This window comes from Lynx rufus, unplaced genomic scaffold (assembly GCF_022079265.1).
Source record: "Lynx rufus isolate CCGP_SWC_20201006 ecotype Redwood Valley unplaced genomic scaffold, mLynRuf1.p SCAF_12, whole genome shotgun sequence".
Lineage (NCBI taxonomy): Eukaryota > Metazoa > Chordata > Mammalia > Carnivora > Felidae > Lynx > Lynx rufus.
The window spans coordinates 54,561,438-54,581,561 of record NW_025814826.1 but is presented as its reverse complement, the minus strand read 5'-3'; the positions used below and the strand labels follow the sequence as shown (position 1 = coordinate 54,581,561).

Genomic DNA, 20,124 nt, shown 5'->3' with positions numbered 1-20,124 from the left:
AGGTGCATTTTTTTTTTTAAACCTCATAACTGAGGATTCTCAGTAGTTGGGCTAAACTGGAGGTAGAGGGGCGCCTGGGTGGCTCAGTCGGTTGAGCATCCGACTTCAGCTCAGGTCATGATCTCACAGTTCGTGAGTTCGAGCCCCGCATCAGCCTCTGTGCTGACGGCTCAGAGCCTGGAGCCTGCTTCAGATTCTGTGTCTCCCTCTCTCTCTGCCCCTTCCCTGCTCATGCTCTGTCTCTCTCTGTCTCAAAAATAAATAAACATTAAAAAAAATTTTTTAAATAAAAAATAAACTGGAGGTAGAGAGTCTGACCTAGGTAACAAAGAACTGAATAGTGGTTAAGGCCTGACTGTCAAACTACCTGGGTTTCTCTCCTCTGCGCTCTGCTTACTATGAAGCTCGTAATCTTAAGCTTCGTGGGAGAAGTTACATACTTGCTTGGAAGCTTTAGTTTATCTTCTGTATGGTGTGGCTGACAACGGTGGTCAATTCATTTCAGTCATTCTTGGAAAATATATAGTGTGTATAATAACATAATCGGACTAAAATAATAGTATCTACTTCAAATGGCTGTAAGCACAAAATGAAACATGCACATAAAGCGCAGATCAATAGCTATTATGATTGACTAGAGAAAATCTAGGATATTGTATGTGTTGAAAACCTTATTCAGAATGAAGTGACTCTCTGGGAGAGAGATCTTCCCTTTAGTTCTGGAGAATTTCTCAGCTAGATACAAGAAATTGGTAAGGTAAAGAGATAACTAATTAATACTTTAGTTGTCTCACTACTGCTATAGCATTTGAAATGTTTTCTTGAGCTTTGATTTTTAGTAGATGAACCGTTTAACTTGTTAATACGTTTTTTTACGTTTACTCATTAATTCAAGTATTTCCAAAGAACTTTTAAGGTACTAAGGTGTTGGAGAGCTGAGGAGGAATTAGAAGTGATTGTGTGGTGATAATATTAACACTGATGAGGTCACCTTGTCCACAATGTCCAGTTTGAATCATCACAACAGACTTTCTGGACAGATGCTCAGATCTCCATTTTATAGTTGAGGAAACAGGTTTAGAGAAATGAAGCGATTTGTCCATGGTCACATAGCTAATAAGCTACAGCTTCTGGCCTGGAACAGGAATGCTGGTCTCCAAAGCCCCAGGCTAGGATTCCCCCACTAGAAGATCATCTGGTCACTCCCCACTTTTGGCTGCCCCTCCCTCCTTACCCAAAAAGAATATATAGAACATTCTTCTGCTCCGACATTTGGCTTGTTGCGTTATCTGAGTAGCAGGTAGATTTTCATCCTGTTGCAGCAACTCTGAGGGCAGTGTGACCCTGGAAGCCAGAAGAGTCAGGAAGAGGAGAAGCAGCTCTCACAAGAGAGATTTTACATCCTTATAATGAGTAACGATCACCAGCCCTGGGTGAATGTTGACCATCCCCTAATTACCTCCACCCTCCCTGTGGTTGAGCATTGTGACAGTCCTACTGAAACTGTCCCTCTCTGTGCTTCTGTGACTCCCTTTCCCCCTTAAGGCCAAAGTCAGGTCACACAGGCCGACTTCATATCATGGCTCCAGCCCCTGGCCTGCTATGTGGCCAGTGGGCAAGTGAATAACTTCTTGAAGCCACTTTGACGGACCTAAAAATTGGAGCTAGTATGACTCTGTACTCCATAGGTCTGTTTACCAGCTTACATGAGATAACGTGAATCAAGTGCATCATGGAGCATGTAGGTATGGAGTGGTGGCCATATTGGCTTTGCCACAAATGGTGTGGCTACAAGTATGATATATGACCTTGAACAAGTCCCTTTACCACACTAGGATCCTGAATTTAGGACTCCCAACAGCAGTCCATGACAAGATTCCAAGTACAACTTTATCCTTTGAGATGGTTCTAGAAGTTGCTAGTTGCTTTAATTGATTATAATTAATGAATACTTATTCCTTGGCCATAGCCCTGAACCTCATTAATGTAAAAAATTAATATGTAAAAAAATTACTATGTAAATGTAAAAAAGTAATACTAGGATGACTGAACTTCAGGGAGTACTTTTATTATGAAAAGTAGAGACTATATAATGTTTTTATGAACCGGCAAATTGTGTTACAATATTTAATGTTAGAAACCAAATCTGGGCCATTGATGAGGTAAAAGGCAATGATAAGAGTAAATCTGTATCTCCTTTAGAAATAGTATTTCCTAGAGTAAGTTTTTTGTTGCTGTTCCATTTTTAATTTTTTTTTAATTTTGCTCTTTGAACACTGATTTTTTTTTTTTTTTTTTTTTTTTTTTTTTGCACGCTAGGGTACACTTTGCTATCTGGCTCTACTGTTGGTGGATACATCAAAGCCCACGGAGAGAGAATTCTCTTGTATCTCAATGGATACACATGATTTATTCTACTTTATTCTAATGGGGTCTATTTCTTTTTATATTTCAGTAAGAGCAAGGTTGTTCATAAAGCCATAAAGCATCAAACGGTGGCAGTTCTTTGTGCTGACATCTCTTTTAGTACTTTAAAAAAAAACTTAATAGACTTTATTTTTTAGAGCAAAATTTATTTTTTAGGTTCACAGCGAAATTGGGTGGAAAGCACAGAGTTCCCATATCCCCCCTCTCCCAACCACAAAGCCTCCCCCAGGGTCAGCATGACTATCAGTTTCACACATTGTTCCACTGGATGAGCCAACATTGACACATCATTAGCAACCATAGTTACGTTAGGTCTCACTCTTTGTGTTGTGCATTCTATGGTTTTGAAAAGTATATCCACCATTCTAGTATCTGGGAATAGTTTTACGCAAGACATGTCTCCTTCCTTTCTTTCTCTCCCAAGCTAAGAATTGGACTATTTTCAGCTCTTTATCAAGCCTTAAGGGACACTTCTCTGCAGGACCCTTCTGTTTTCTTTGCCATTCCGAATGATGCGTCTGGCTAGCATTGTGTTCATTCATTCTTTACGTATTGAGGCTGACCAGGCAACCTGCTACCCACTGGGGCTAGAAAAAGGAATACCACGTGGTCCCCGTGTCCAGGTGCCTACACGCATTCCGCTGAGCAAGACAGGCACATAGTAAATAGGACGGAGAACGGGCAGGCTCCAGGCGTTATAGCAGCACTGGCAAGGGGTGGGGGTGTTAGCAGCTAACCCCATGTGGTGGGGTTAGGGAAGGGGGGCCAGAATGAAATTCCTAGGCAAAGTTAAGTAGATAGGAGGAAGTCTTATCAGAGGAAGGTTCTGACATAATCCTGCTCCCATCTCATCAACCCTTTATTTTGGGAGCAAAACACACATCTGTCTCTGTACGAGGTTGGGGGAGTGGGGGGACATGAGAACGAATACTATAAATTGCTTAGTAATTCCTTTTTTTCTTTTTTGTAGCACGGATACAGATTTCAGCCAACCAGGGCACATTATTGAAAGCTCTGAAAGCATAATTGCACTGCGTTAAAAGTGTTCTGTTCTCTTTAGCCCCATCCTCCAGCTACCTTTAGGCATAACTAAGCAGTTGCAACACAGTTGAGGTTGAGGCTGCTTTCTCTGTGTTTCGAGGGAGCTGAGAGGCTCTCATTGGAAAGGGAGTGGAGAGCATTGCCCGGCGCTGGAGTCAGGCCTGGGTTGTCAGTCCAGCACCTCCCCTTTCTGTGCCACTTGGGCAGATGGCCTCGCCTGGCTTGGGAGACCGGGCTGTATTCATTTGTAAAGGGGGAATGATGTGTTACCCACCACGCGGGGTTATGGAGTACCTGGTAATAGACGGAAATCACTGGGAAGTAGTCCTGGGAGGAAGCTTGATGCTCAGGGATTGGTTGCTGTCATTATCCATTTTCCCCTTTTCCCTTTTGCCCTGTGTGCGCGACTCACCCAAAACTCAGCAAGTTGAGCCAAAGAAACTTAACCAGAGTTAAGATGGTCGGAGATGATGTGACATTTAGTTTTGTAATGGTTAAAACTCTCTGGCTCCAGGTGTTTGAAGAAAATCATAAATAGATGTGCACATACATGTATGCTCACATGCACACACACCCCAACGAGCCAAGTGCATCATTTCATCGGAATCTTTAGTTTCTCCCCAACCCGACAACGTAGGAGGTGAAGCTCAGGCTTTGACATCATATCCTCATAAAGCTGTAACTGTTTTATTACCTCCCGGGTTAGTGCCTCTCTCTGCCTGCCCTTTCAGCTTATGAATATTTTTTTATTAATATAATTTTATTACTTTTTTTTTACAGTTCAAAAATAATATGTGCTTAGAAGAAGTTCAAATAGCAAAGTCTATAAAGTAAAAGAAAGGACATCTTCCATTGCCTTTTTTCACCTTGTTCCACATGTGACCAGGGGTTATCAATATTACATGTGTTGTGTATTCCTTCTAGAATTTTTTCTATGAATATTCAGATATGCTTAGCTGCTCAGTTTGTTTTTTTTTTAATTTTTTTTTTTTAACGTTTATTTATTTTTGGGACAGAGAGAGACAGAGCATGAACGGGGGAGGGGCAGAGAGAGAGGGAGACACAGAATCGGAAACAGGCTCCAGGCTCTGAGCCATCAGCCCAGAGCCCGACGCGGGGCTCGAACTCCCGGACCGCGAGATCGTGACCTGGCTGAAGTCGGACGCTTAACCGACTGCGCCACCCAGGCGCCCCATCTGCTCAGTTTTTTTAATTAGCTCATGCTACTCATATTACTGTGATAGTTCTATTTTTCACTCGTTAATAAATCCAAACCTTCTTCATATTAGTACATAAAGTTTCTAGAATGTTCTTTTTAAATAGCTCTTTAATATTTCATAGTAAAAAGTTTCTGTTTCTTATTTATGCATTTTTTCCTTAATGTGCATTTCAACTATATCCATTTTTTCTTAATTATAAATAATACAAACATTTTTGCTATACATGTTCTTGGCATGTATGGGAGTGTTTCTTTAAGGAAATTTTTTTTAAATGTTTATTTTTTGAGAGAGAGAGAGAGAGACAGAGTGTGAGCAGGGTAGGGAAAGAGAGCGACACAGAATCCGAAGCAGGCTTCAGGCTCTGAGCTGTCAGCACAGAGCCTGATGTGGGGCTTGAACCCACAAGCTATGAGATCATGACCTGAGCCAAAGTCAGATGCTTAACTGACTGAGCCACCCAGGCACCCCTGTATGGGAGTATTTCTGAAGGACATAATCATTGAAGTGAAATTTCTGGATTAAAGGTTATGCAAAATGTAAGTTTTGATAGGAATGACCACGTGACCCTCTAAAAAAGATTGTGCCAATTACAGTAAAGCTGTTTGAAAATATTCGCTTACTTACAGGTGAAAAATAGTACATTGTTGTTTGAGTTTCTATGGGAGTTTTATTTTTTACCGCCCGAGCTAATCTCATTGGTATCTCCAAGAATTCAAATCAGCGGTTTACAGTGTTATTCCATTACAAACATTCTAATTCTCTCCAAAGCACTTGGTTATTGAGTGGGCCTGACGAATTCCAGAGTCTAATATGTGAACTTGAGCAAACCAAAACTGTGCTTTTAAAAATGTTAATCGGAGTGTGCAACATGCTGCTTTACACCCTTTAGTGGCTTCCAGTGGTGCTTAGAATAAAATCTAAGTTCTTTACCGTGACCTGTTGGCCTGCACAATCCGGCCTCTGCTTAGCTGCCAACTTCACTTCTTATCACTCCTTCTTGCAGCTGTATTCCAGCCTCACAGTCCTATATTTTTTTCCCTAAACACACCAAGGTCTTTCTAACTTGCTTTAGAACAGTATTTTCAGACACTCTGTCGACCTGCAATACGAAATGAACTGTGTCATAACTAAATGCCTACATATATGTATGTGTGTGCCTGTGTGTGTATATATGTGTGTGTATGTACATATCTGAAACTAAATTTGACCAAACAATTCCTAACTGCACTGTGATACCATGTCGCAAGATGGTGCAGAATCATGGCTCCCCAAAGCTGTCTGCACCCTAATGTTTTCTGACTCGTTGAAATCCTGAAATTGAAGATTCACTCGTAAGGGGAAGAAATATCCAGAGCCTCATAGTTTCACCTCTTTACAGATCACTTTAGACAAACGTTTCATTTGAATGCCTGTCACCTCCTTAGCCTTTCCTTCAGAAATGCACATGTTCACCACACGTTTGGAGCTTACAGACCTGGGCGAGGCATGATAGGGAGATGTGAATTGTGTTATGAGGCATGTATAATGTTTCAATAGTCATTTTGGAAGAATCAGATTAAAGAGTTGAAAGACACTTGAAAGTAATAAAGATAAAATGAGACATTCAACTGTGAGATGTAGCTAGGGACAAGAGGGCATTTGAGCCACCTTCATCATCTCCCTCTAGCAATGAAAACACTAATTTAACGTGTTGATAATGTTATGCATTGCTAAAGCATGTTTCACAGGTTGTTGAATTAAATCTCTGCACGCTCTCTTTAAGATACGATTACCATTCTCCTTGAATAGGTGTAGAAATTGAGCTTCTGAGAAAAGGAAATAAAATGTCCACTGAGCACATACTATACTCCAGACCCCATGGTTGCAGCCTTACAAGTGGTATTTCATTTAATCTCCAGTATAACCTGGGAGGTTGCCACGGTGATTCTTATTTTAATATGAAGTCATGATTTGTCCAAGATGGCCGACCTGTGAAATGGGCCAAACAAGATTCGGCTCACAGTTATCTGACTGGAAATGCAAGCATTTCCAGGTCACACAATCACAAAAGCTTGTCTTCAGATTTCCTCGGTGCTGCTGAAAGTTGGCGAGGTGGAACATCCCACCTATACCTTCTTCAGTGGCCCCTGGTACTCTGAAAACTGAGTCAATGAAGGCAAGAAACTGAACAATCCAACTGACAGATGACCAAGAGCTGAGAGAGGACAAAGCCCTCTGTACAAAGGGCTATGTGATTTTTTTTTTTTTTACTTGAACTTATTTTTTGGGCAGAATTTCAAAGTTGCTTCAATAAGCATAATGCAAAAAACTCTTACCTACCCTTGATGCAGATTCATCTTTTGTCAGCATTTTGTTCCATTTGCAAAATGGGAGTGGGATACATGTTTTTAATGTCATTCTTGCCAAGGACTCCGTGAGTTTAGCAGCTCTGTTATTCCTCATAAGAAGTGTCCTGCAGCCCATCTCTCTTACTCGTCCTTTCCTACCCATGTTCTCAACTTCAGTTTTGCACTATTGCCCAGGATTTCCTGCTCTCACCCATCGGAGGTGCATGGCTGGCTCTGGCATGCTGGTCTACCACTTACTACTATTGTAAGTTTCAGAGAGGCAGTTTCCTCGTCGAAAGAAGGGGCCTGAGGTGGCCCCTTCCAGAGTGTTTGTGAAGATTATGTGGGATCATGTGAGAGAAAAGAAGTTTCGCCACAGCACCAAGCAGAGTAAATTCCCCTATAAATGCAAACTCACATTGCGAAGGACCCCTATTTCATCCTGTAACCATTTGAACAGCCTAGCAGATGTTAAAATCTTAAAACACTTCCATAGCAGTTGATAAATATCTGCTTCCCCAAAACCTGCCCCTCACCCCCTCAGCACTCCCACCTTCCTGGCTACCTTGCCGCTGCCCTGGGACCCCCCCCACCACAACATCCCCAAAGACTAACAGGTACACGCCTGCAGAGTTGGGGCCTCCAGCACTCGGCTGAAGTTCTATGTGCACCGCTTTGATTGGTTGATGACTGCCGAAAAATGTTAATATCACTGCAGAATATTAGCTTAAGTACCTATAAATACTACCACCCCCATTTACAAATGACGAAGGAAGTTGAGGGAAGGAGGGAGTAACTTTGCCCAATGTCACACAACTGATAATGACTTCAGCCTGAGACTATTTAATTTCCAAAACCTTGTCCAGTCCCCACAGAGTAGAGTCCCAGCCTCCAGGCTGGGTTCAGCACCTGTGACCTTGAGCAGGGGACTTCATCTCCTAGAGGGGCAACAGAGTGAGAATGATTCTCTGGCTTCCCTACTTCTCCAGGCATGGAAAAAGTGCTGATCTAGGGAAATTTTCCTTGTCTTTTTGTTCATGGCAAATATTAAGTTCAGTGGTCAGTTTTAGTCCAGAGATCAAACTCAACTTGTTAATTATTCACAGAGTTGATGATAATTCTGCTCTTCTCTGGAAACCGTTGAACCAGTTGGAACAAGCCAGAACTACAAAGCTGGTAAAACTAACTTTTTAAAAATAACTCGTTGAGGCAGAACATAGGAATATTTTTAGAGACAGAATGTGAGCCAATGAAAGCAAAGACACAATGAGAGGAGCATGTCCTTGGGAGCCAGAGAGACTCTTATTAGTGGTGTGCTATTGGGCCAGTTATATAATAAGTAATCTGTATTTCATCACTGGGAAAGTAAGAATAAGTCCCTTGAAGACTTATTTAGAGTCGAATACAATGGGTGCAAAGCCCTGAGCTCAATGCCTAGCACCAAGAGTGAGTCAAAATATTTACTAACTTGGATTACAGGCGCCTAAAGAAACCAGTCATGGTGAATCAGCATCCCAGAGGCTCTCAGGGGTCCCCCAGCAGGCAAGGAGTTAATGCTTCCTTACTGGATAATGGGGGCAAGGAGGCCATGTACCAAGTAGAACGGAGATCTTTTAGCTACTGTGTTCATGTGTCCTGACTGAACAACAGCCTTGGCTGGCAGTAAAAGAAAGTGCTCACCTACCATTCAGTCTAGCCTTCATTATGTGAGAAAGAGGGAAGGGGTAGAGCTAATGATTCGGGGGTGGTTTTTCCCAATGGCACCCGAGGGGTAAAGGGAAGGTTGAAGCCCTTCTCTCTTTCACTTCCCACTCTTACTTCCCACTCTCACTCCCCAGAAACAACAGCTAATAGCAGATTCTTACATCTTTTCCCAGAAATTAATCAATTAGCCTTCTTCCTTCCTTCCACACAAATGGAATTATAATATAATAATGGATAATATTTATCACATACTTGCTATGTGCCTGGGAAGATTTTAAGCATCTTGTATGGACAATATGCCATGTAACCCTCATGACAACTCTGTGAAAAAGGTCCTGCTTTTATTTTCATATTTTAGATAGGAAAACAGGCCCAGAGGGGTTAAATCACTTGCCTAAATTCACACAACACTTAGGGATGGGAAGAGAACCCAGGAGGTTAAAAAAAAATCTATCTTATTCTGTTTTGTGCCTGAATAGTATCTATGGGAATGAACCGTAGTTTGTGTGACTTATTGTTGGATATGGAAGTCGTCCAAATCTATTCTAACAATCACATGGGCATCAAACAGGTTTGTATATGTATCTTTGATGTCTGAACTCTTAATCGATGTCTGCTTTGTACCATGCACTCTGGGACACTCTTTATATGTATTTGTCATTTAGTGCCCACAACTACTCCATGAAATTAGGAATTCTCCCCTTTGCAGGTAATGGACATTGAGACTCCGAACAGTTAAGTAACTTCCCCAAGGCCCCAAAGTTCATGATTGGCAGAAAGTGGAATTGAACTCAGGCTCTGAGTTCAGGACCTGTAACATGACTGTTACTATGGAATATACATGGATGTATATGTATGGATGGCTGTGTATGAAAATGCCCATGAGGAATTCACGTGTCTACAAGAATATTCTCCTCTTAATACCATTGTCCTTTTTTTTTTTTTAATTTTTTTTTTCAACGTTTATTTATTTTTGGGACAGAGAGAGACAGAGCATGAACAGGGGAGGGGCAGAGAGAGAGGAAGACACAGAATCGGAAACAGGCTCCAGGCTCTGAGCCATCAGCCCAGAGCCCGACGCGGGGCTCGAACTCACGGACCGCGAGATCGTGACCTGGCTGAAGTCGGACGCTTAACCGACTGCGCCACCCAGGCGCCCCCCATTGTCCTTTTATAGTTTTTCATGTACTAATTTCACTGAGACTCCATTTTCATGGATTTAATAATACCTATTGCTATGGACTGAATTGTGCTCCCCAAAATTCATATGTTGAAGCCCTAACCCCCAGTGTGATGGTGTCTGGAGGTTGGGCGTTTAAGAGGTAATTAGGTTTATGGGGCGCCCAGGTGGCTCCGTCGATTAAGCGTCTGACTCTTGATTTCTGCTCAGGTCATGGTCTCACAGTTCGTGAGTTCAAGCCCCACGTTGGGCTCTGTGCTGACAGCATAGAGCCTGCTTGGGATTCTCTGTCTCTCCCTCTCTCTCTCTCTCTCTCTCTGCCCCTCCCTGCTGTGCTCTCTCTCTCTCTCTCTCTCTCTCTCTCAAAATAAACATTAAAAAAAAGAGGCAATTAAGTTTAGATGAGGTCATGATGAGATGAGTGTCCTTATAAAAAGAGACACCAGAGACCCTGCTTCCTGTCTCCACCACGTGAGCATACAGCAAGAAGGTAGAGTCCTTGCAGAGACCCGACCACACTGGCACCCTGATCTTGGACTTCCAGCTTTCAGAACTGTAAGAAGTTTCTGTTGTTTAAGCCACCCAGTCTGCGGTATTTTGATATGGTAGCCAGAATAACCTAACTTATGAAATTGTTTTAAAATTAATACAAACAACTATGGAGTTATCCTATGCCTGGCATTGTTCTCAGAGCGTCGCACGTACGTTAGTTTCCTAGGGCTTCCATAACAAAATGCCACAAACTAGGTGGATTAAAACAATGGAAATTCATTGTTTCACAGTTTTGAAGGTTAGAAGGTCCAAAGTCAAGATGTTGACAGGACCAAACTCCTTTTGAAAGTCTCTGAGGGATGTTCTTCCTTGCCTTTTCCTAGTTTCTGGAAGCCACAGGCATCCCTTGGCTTACGGTAGCATAACTCCAATCTCCACCTCTGTTGTGACATGGCATTCTCCCCCACGTGTCTGTGTCGTCACTTAGTTACCTTTTTATAAGGACACTGGTCATATTGGGGGAAGAGCCTACCTTACTCACGTCTTACTGTCATCTTAACTAATCACATCTACGATGTCTCCATTTCCAAATAAAATCCCTTTCTGGGATATTGAGGGTTAGGACTTCAGCATATCTTTTTTGGAGACAACAATTCAACCTATCGTAATACATATTTTCTCATTCAATCTTCATAACAACCCAATGAAGCAGATGTTAGTATTATTCCCATTTTATAGATGAGGACATTGAGGCTCAGAGAGGTCACATAACTTGTCCAAAGTCACATAGCAATTAAACAAGTGCATGTGCTTATGCTTCGTGGACAGAATAGACACTCGGGAAAAACTGTGGGTTTGCTTTATTTTGAAATGCCTCCCAAATAGCAAAAACCTTTAGACTAATATCCCTCATCAAGATAAATGCAAAAATTCTTCACAAAACATAAGCAAATCAAATGCAGGCATATATAAAAAAGGATAACACATCATGACCAAGTGGAATGGAATATATCAGTGATAACTGATTTAAGTCTTTGCCTAGTGACTCCAGTGTCTTGTGCTTTCTCAGGGACAGTTTCTGTAAACTATTTTTTTTTCCTGTGTGTGGGCCATACTTTCCTATTTCATTTCATGTCTTGTATTTGTTGCTATTGTTACTGAAAACTGGACATTTAAAATAATATGGTTTGTCAGTTCTGAAACTCAGATTCCTTCTCTTCTCTGAGCTTTGTTATTGTTGCCACTGTTTGCTAATTTAGTGACATTCCTGGACTATTTGTGTAAAATATGTATTCTATGTCATGTGTAACTTACCGAAGTTTCTATTCATTTAGCCTAGTGGTTAACTGATGACTGGACAAGAGGTTTCCATAAAATTACTCAAACTAATAATCTTTCAGCCTTGTTAAGGTGTGTGTGTGTGTGTGTGTGTGTAGAGTTATGTTTTCAGTGCTCTGGCAGGCAATTTACAACTCTAGTTTGTAGTCAACTCCTTGCTCACACAGAGACTCAAGATAACCAGAGGTGAGAGTAGGACATTCTCAAGGCTTTCCTGGGCATACCCAACAGTCCCGAATATGCACATGGGCTTCTAGACTCCCGGGAATATGCTGGAGCTTTTCAAAGATGCCTATGATATCTCATTACCCAGTTTTGCTTTTCTTTTTAATACTTTTGGTTTGCCACTTGTTAGCTCCAACTGTTAACACATCCTCAGGCAGCGGTGATATTAAACAATTGCCACTGATTATATTTGACAAATACTCTGTGGGTGGGGCTCCTCAGAAAGCACGCTCTGATTAGATCAGATAAAGGCATTCTTGAAAGTGGAGCTTCTCCGTGAACTGCCAGACAGATCATGTGGCGACAGTTTCTAGGAATGGGACTTCCTAGAAGCTCCAAAGCCATTTTGCTTTCTTCAGTAGCTGCTAATCTGCTATTTTTCACAGCTACTGTAATTGTGAGGCTATTGGCTTTCAGTGCTACTGAAGTGCTGGGGAGAGGGTGATGGGCTTAAGTCCCGTTAAAATGCCACGATACTCCCTGTCCTTGTTGAGATTCGGCCATTTTTCTTGAGTAAATGCTGCTGGGGTTGTTGCAAGCCACCGGTGATTTTTCAGTTACGAAACAGTTAATTTTGACAGTTTTCACTAGGGTTCTCATTGCCGTTATGGAGAAGCGGGTTTCAGAGGTCCTCAATCAACCATTTCAGAACAACCAGCTGTATATCCACTTTCTATAGTTACGTAACAAATTAGCACAAACTTGGAGGCTAAACCAACACCCATTTATTATGTCATAGTTTTCATAGGTCAGAAGTTTTGGCACAGAACAACTGGATTTTCCGCTCAGGGTCTTATGAGGCTAAAATCAACGTGTTGGCTAGACCGAGTTCTTTCTGAACCTGGGCTCTCCTTTCATCCTCCTTGAGGTTGTTGGTAGATTTTGAGTTTTGGTTGCGGTACTGAGGTCCCTGTTTCTTCACTGGCTGACAGTCCATTCATCTCCTCAAGGCCACCCTCAGGTCCTAACATGGCCTAGAAACTTACTTTCTTTGAAGCCAGCAGGAAAAGCCTCTCCCCGGTCTGTTAAGATAGAGACTTAAGCTACATAGTCTAATCATGGGAGTGACTAGCCTATCATATTCACAGGACATACTCACACTCAAGGAGGAGGGATAATATAAGGTACATACACCAGGGGATGGGATTCTTGGGGGCTGTCTTAGAATTTTGCCTACCATAGTCTTAATTGTAGGGTTTTGTGTAGCACTGTTTTATATAAATCATACCTATAAATTAACCTAATGTAATCATCACAACAGTTCTTTGAGATAGCAAAGAAGGTGTTCCAAAACGCATTTCAGAGATGGGAACTTAAAGGCTCAGAGAGACCATATGACTTTCTCATGGGCGTACAACTAATGAGAGGCAGATTAAATCCTCTGATTCCTGTAGAACACCCGCTGTCCTTCTGCACACCTGTCCGCCATGTTAAAGCTCAGGCCTTTCTAAGTTTTGTTTGTTACACGGCAGTAAGGATGTTAGTATCTGAGGCCCCTTAAAGGAACTTTGTTCCCGGCACAGTCTCCCCCGGGCTCCTGCATCTCCTGCCTGTGTACCTGGGGAGAATACTTGAGCATGGAAAATAGTATTAACCAGGAGTTTTGATAAAATGGAGTTTTCAGGGGTGAATTGCAATTTAAATAGCTGAGAAATTCCATTTACTCCCAGCAATGTATTCTGAATGCTCCCTCCGGCCCAGCTCTAAAGGAGCAGACAGTCATCTCCCGCAGAAAGTAATGGAATTTTTATTTTTGTCTTAGAAGTGCCTTGAAATCAGCAATCTCAAGGCTGGCAAAGGGGACTTCCGTGAAGGCCTCATCACAAAGAATAGCAGAAGGTTCTGAAGGTAGTCAGCCATGGACCAAACTCATTCTCACTTCACTTCAGTTGAATGGTTTTGCAAGTGGTAGAGGAAATTAACCATTTAGGACCAGCTTTCCCACCTCCCTCTACTTAATCTCCTTATTCAGCGTGTCCAATCATCTAAAAGGTAGCAGGTTTTCTTTAGTTCCAATTCGATCTTTTTAATGATGCTGTGGCTTTCCATTGTAATGCAAATGGACACTTGTGGCCTCATCAATCAGTCCTTCAAATGTTCAAGGACAGTGGAGCTGGGATGTTGGTTCCCTTTCCAGATTCCCTTTTACTTGGTCCCCACACAAATTCCCCTACTGCTGTGAGAAGGTATCTCTCGTCTTTCCACACTGCCTCAAAGCGGCAATGACTAAGCAGGTGTGTTTCATGCTCCAGAGCTCCCTTTTTGATCAGGCGAAGGCTGGATCCTGCCGAGACCAGAGACCACATCCTTGCTTAGAATCCTCCTCTGCCCACCCTGCTCCCTGCATTTCTTCTCTCTCCAGGGCCTTCTGCAGGCATTGAATCTACATTCACCCAAATCACTGTTGCAAGGGCTGCTTTGATGTCACTGACCTAAGGCAGATAGTAACGAAATTCTGCTGGATCTTTCCTCTAAGTCCAAAATAATATCATAGCCAGGAATTAAAGGTCTTGCTATAAAAAACCATCGGCTAGTCCCCCTTGTCCTTACGAACGTGGAGGTCATTTACCTTTCAGCGTCAATTACCTTGAATGTAGCCACAGACCTAGAAAAGGCTTATGAGTAACAGATCTAGATATTGTAAGATAAAAGGCAACCTGTACCTTCGTCATTAAAAACAAAGTGCAGGTGTTGGGGCGCCTGGATGGCTCAGTCAGTTGAGTGTCCTACTTCTGCTCAGGTCACGATCTCATGGTTGGTGAGTTCGAGCCCCACTTTGGGCTCTCTGTTGTCAGCTCGAAGCCTGCTTCTGGGTCCTCTTTACCCCCCTCCCTTTGCCCCTCCCCTGCTGGTGCTCTCTCTTTCTCTCAAAATAAATAAACATTAAAAAAGAAAGAAAGAAAGAAAGAAAGAAAGAAAGAAAGAAAGAAAGAAAGAAAGAAAGAAAGAAAGTGCAGGCTTTGATGCCTGACAGATATACATTTGTATACCTGGGTAAGCTGGTGACCTTTCCTGTTCTCTGGGTCCCGTCTGTCATGCAGGGCTCACCCCATCCATCTCACAGTGTTGCTGGAAAGACAAATGGAACAATTCATTAAATGAGTTAGTACAAATCAGAGCTTCAAAAACCAAGAGTTTTTTTTTTTTTTTTTTTTTTTTTTTTTTTAACATTAAGGTCTTTGTGTGACAGGAAGCATGCTATTTTAGGCCGGGTACAGGCCAACTTCTGTTTCAAAGCTGAGGCTCAGAGAAGATCCTTTTGCTTACACATGAAAACAAAACTCACCAGCTCCAAGAGAAATAAAAATGAACTCTGATGTTCTGCCTCACCACACTGAGTTCCATTCGGAGAGGAAGGGGGTGGATTGCTAGAACCGGAGGAGAACACGGGCTGCGGTTGTCCAGGCATGGTGCGGTGGGCGTGGGCAGTAAGATGGGGTAGGCATTGTCCCAGAAGTCTGCTGAACCCAAGGAGCTGGGGCGGCCGTGTTTAAACACAGGAGGGGTGGCCAACGTGGCAGGTGACATATATCCTCATTGGTTAAACCTGGGGAGCAAGAGCTCTGTCGATGTCTATACTCTCTGTCATCTTACGTATGTTGGAAATATTTAAAAATACAATGTAAAATTGGGGCACCTGGGTGGCTCAGTCGGTTGAGCGTCCGACTTCGGCTCAGGTCATGATCTCGTGGTTCGTGAGTTCGAGTCCCACGTCGGGCTCTGTGCTGACAGCTCAGAGCCTGGAGCCTGCTTCGGATTCTGTGTCTCTCTCTCTGCCCCTCCCCTGCTTGTGCTCTTTCTTTCTCAAAAATAAATAAATAAACATTTAAAAAATTAGATGAATAAGATGTAAAATAAGAGTACAGGTAACAACGGGCTGAATGAGAATGATTAAACCCACGTTGTGAAATGAACCAGGCATGGTATAATTTACAGTACCCTAAACTCAAATTAATGCTTACCCACCATATGTTTGCATCAGTGAATTTATATACATGTGTGTGTTTATCTCTATGTATTTTTCACATAACACATATAACCACACATGAGTTTAACTGAATCTTCTTACCTGGCATCGGCCCCGGGGTAGTAAATGAGCAAATTCTTGGATCCCGTGTCTCCTTTACAAATGCCTGCTTCTCCCAGATTCCAGGACAGCCCTGTGCCCTCCCCCCTTCTCCCCCTTTGTCCTTTCCTGTTCTCTACATCTCTGAGCTGACACCAGAAGTCTTTTCATTAAACCTGTGAATCTAAAACTGTGTCCTGGCTTAGAAAGCATTCCTCATTTCTTTAAAACCATTATTGCTATTTAATTTCCTTTCTTCGGTTACCAGTGAAGTTGAACATCTGTTCTGCTCTTCCCAGCCCCGCCCTGCCCCAGAGCCAGTGTGGTCCCAGATCTGCTCTCAGGAGTCCTGGGGGGTGGCAGGGGAGGGAGCCTGGAGGTGCTAGACAGGGAGGAAGATGTGGTAGGGGGATTTGGGGAGGTATGAGAACTGAGATAGGTGGTTCCTGATTCCGTTTGTCAGCTCTTCCCTTAGGATTTGTTCATCTCTAGGGCTAAAATCTCCTTGCAACATTTCCCTTTATTCCTTCAGGACCTATCGTCCCCAGGGTAATTTATTTTAACTAGTACTTTGTTCTCAATTATCCTACCAACAGAAATTCCAACCAGAAGACAAGAACTTCAAAGCTGGACTCCGGCCCTCTTTTGGAGCAAGCAGCAGCATCTCAGGCAAAGTGAAGGGAGTGGCTTCAGTCTTGTTCCTGGGAGAAGACATGCCCTTCAGGTTAGTCACAGTCAAGGCGAGTTTCATGGAGAGACTCCTGATGTCACATGTGGGTATAAGGAAACCCTGAGGGCCAGTACCAGGGCTGATAAGAACAAGGTTCCTTTGCATCCCCAGGTCCAAGGGAAAGAGGGGGCAGAGTGGCATATCGAACAGAAACAGAGAGGGCCTGACCAGTATGGAGAAAGCTGCCTGACATGAGACAGACCCAAAGAGGAAGGAGGTGGCCGTCTCCAGGTGTGACTCAGAATAAACACCCCACCTCACATTCCTCCCTCTTCTGCTGGTGTTGATAATTAGCCAAAGCCTACAAGAAGCCGAATGGCAAGAGAACCCATTGATGGGTTCCTCCAGGCGGCCTCCTGGGGCACAGAGAAGAATGGAGAGTGGATCTGGGCCAGTCACTTGCACACGCCCAGCACAAAGGCCACGGGGACCACATGTCATCGAGTGTTCATACGGCAATCTAAGACTTTTTCAATTAAATGGCAAAGTACCGTACAACGATAATTACTTTGCTCTGATAATTCAGTCACTACTTTGAGTCACCCTGTAAGGGATTTATTATTATTAACTCCCCAGAAACCAAGGCAGACAGCGATTAATTACTGCTCCAATATAGCTAGAAAGACTTCTGAGAAAAAGTTTGTAAGACGCCCCTGTTCAGTCCTTGCTTATAACCACTACATTCTACAAACTTATTCTACCCTCTCCTTGGGCACTTCCTCAGAGCCAGACGCTTCTTCAGCACCCTAAGGGGCCTTTATGACCTGGTTCCTTGACTTCCCCTCCTCTCCAAAAGTTGTCTGAATCACTGGTCACAGGATTCAGAAATCGGGTCCAGGCGCTAACAGGCAAGACCGGATCCGGTGAAGGCCCGCGGTTGAGCAGCTCATGGTGGACAGACAGGGCCGCAGAACAGTGACCAGGGAACCAGCAGAAAGGAACATAGAGACCAGATGCAGACTTTCACCTGGAGCCTGGAGGTTGGGCCCAGAGGAAAAGCGATAAGGAACATAAAGGTTATACATGAGGTTGGCACCATTCCTCAAGAAATGGGTGAAAGAGGAGAGTGACACATTGCTTTAGTGCAACCACGGCAGCCATGATTTGTATAGTGCTTTAGTGGTTAAGACAGATTCCCAAATATTTCAGCAGCCGATAGTTTCCTTTACTAGACTGTGGGCTTCCTGAGGATGGTGGCTTGTCATTTTGGTGTCCCTACAACCCAGCAAGGCGTCTGACACTTAGTAGCTACCATCCGCAAATCCATTTGTTAAATCAGTCTTTGGAAACAGAGCAAATAATGGAACCCTGAGGGTTTTGGTAGCCAATGACATCAGGAACATCATTCTGGTGCTATTGATCTTTGAGTGAAGTGAGAGTCCCTGGGGAGGCCATCGAGTCTTTGGGAGCCTGAGTGTGCTCACACATGAAAGGACAACTAAACGTCCCTACATTTGCAGGATTTCTGGGAAGTTGTACACACACACACGCACACGTGCACACTCAATACTGTTTTTGCATCTGGCAAGGTAACCATGATGATATGATGACAGTGACTGTGATAACGAGGACGCAACCTCCCTTGGGGAAACGTTTCGCTACCTCCATTATTTGAACGAATTTGCTTCCAGACAGTCCCGTCTAAACAACAAACAGGTCTTAAGCTTCCCACTTGAGAAAAAAGCCGACGAAGAAAGCTGTGCAGGTAGCAAGGTGACCTCTGTTATTAAATCAACACAACGGGGGGCGCCTGGGTGGCGCAGTCGGTTAAGCGTCCGACTTCAGCCAGGTCACCATCTCGCGGCCCGTGAGTTCGAGCCCCGCGTCAGGCTCTGGGCTGATGGCTCAGAGCCTGGAGCCTGTTTCCAATTCTGTGTCTCCCTCTCTCTCTGCCCCTCCCCCGTTCATGCTCTGTCTCTCTCTGTCCCAAAAATAAATAAAAACGTTGAAAAAAAATATTAAAAAAAAAAATCAACACAACGGAGCAGGCTTCTCACCCCACGTGTAAGGGTTACGAAGGAAGGTTTAAAAGCCACCCCTCCTCGTCCTCTCTGAGGTAAAAGCTCTTGCTGCAGGGGTTTGCTGAGCCTTCCTAAGCCCGGGATGACACCAGGTCACGACATGGTGCTTAAGTAGTTCATCTCTGGGTTAGTTGTGATTTTTTTTTATCTTTTTTTTTTGTTTTGTTTTTCCAGTCAGCTTTCTCAGCCTGTAAAAGTTCGAGTCTTTTTGCCTTCATCATTCTCACCACGAGAGTCTCATACCTTGCTCTCGTTCCCATGCTTCCCACCCCTCATTCCACCAAAAGCAGTGTGTTTAGTGGTAATATCGGTGAAGACAGCATTTAACAGACAAAATGGCGGACCGACTCCCCCTGGCTCTCTGTATCAGCTCCCTTGCTGACACCCACCTGTGGTCTGACAAGGAGGGACTCTCTCTACAGGGACTGTCCCTACTCTGTGTTCACTGTGTTTCTAACATGAGCTCATCAGTCTCCTCTGCAACTTGGGTGCTGGAGGAGGAGAGAGGAGGCAGGAATGAGGGGCCACAAAATACGAGGCATTTGGCAGCTTTCTTTCAAGGTGTTATTAGCTAGACATTAAAGCAAAATGTTCTCATTAAATTCAGCAGCTGAGGATGGTACTTGGTTCCTGTGCATTATGGCGATCCATATAACATGAATCACAGTCAGGAATGCAAGCTGGACTTGAAGCAAACTTCCCTGAAATGTGTAGCACCGGTGAACATTGCTGTTTGCTGCATGAAAGTGCCTGGGGAAGGCTCAGCCGAGGACTTCCCGTAGGGCACATTTCAGTAGCATTGATCCAAGTGACCTTGTCCTCTCTTCTCCTGCACTACTTGGAAGGGGAACCATGTTGGATTCATCGATCCTCTGGTTCTCTCCCACTTGAATGAGTGCAGGAATCTCAGCCTGGAGTTCACTGATGTGCAAAGATCTATACATAGTGTTCATGAACCTTCTGATACTTAGACCAGTTTTGTATCTCTGTCTTCCATGGGCTTCTCTTTCTGAGAAAAATTTCCAAGTCTTTCAGGAGAATCCCATGGTTGTGCACATCCTCCAAAACATTAAGAACCACTAACGTGGAGGGTTAGTTGAAACATTCTGTAAACTGTACAAAGTATATTTTAGGCAAAAAAGAGAGGGGAAGAAACTCCCTTTTTCCTTGGCTTACAGCAGTCTTACTCTCGTCACAAGACCCACGCACAGGGACGGTGGTGGGAGTGGCGAAGGAGTAGTGGGAGTTGAAGCTCAGTTGTAGCCCCCACTCGGATACCAGCTGGCTTTCTGAATCTGTGTGGTCTCCAAAATACTAGCCATGAAGTGGTTAAAGATGGGCACTCACCCTCCG

General features: G+C 43.5%; 1 protein-coding gene across 1 annotated transcript in view; it reads left to right on the top strand.

Moving 5' to 3' along the window:
• Window positions 1-20,124, top strand: part of LRATD2 (LRAT domain containing 2) — a 129,231-nt gene that overhangs the window by 8,682 nt on the left and 100,425 nt on the right. The window contains exon 3 of the mRNA XM_047074184.1: window positions 16,617-16,744. The gene's annotated coding sequence lies outside the window, so the exon portion shown is untranslated. The remainder of the gene's footprint in view (window positions 1-16,616; window positions 16,745-20,124) is intronic.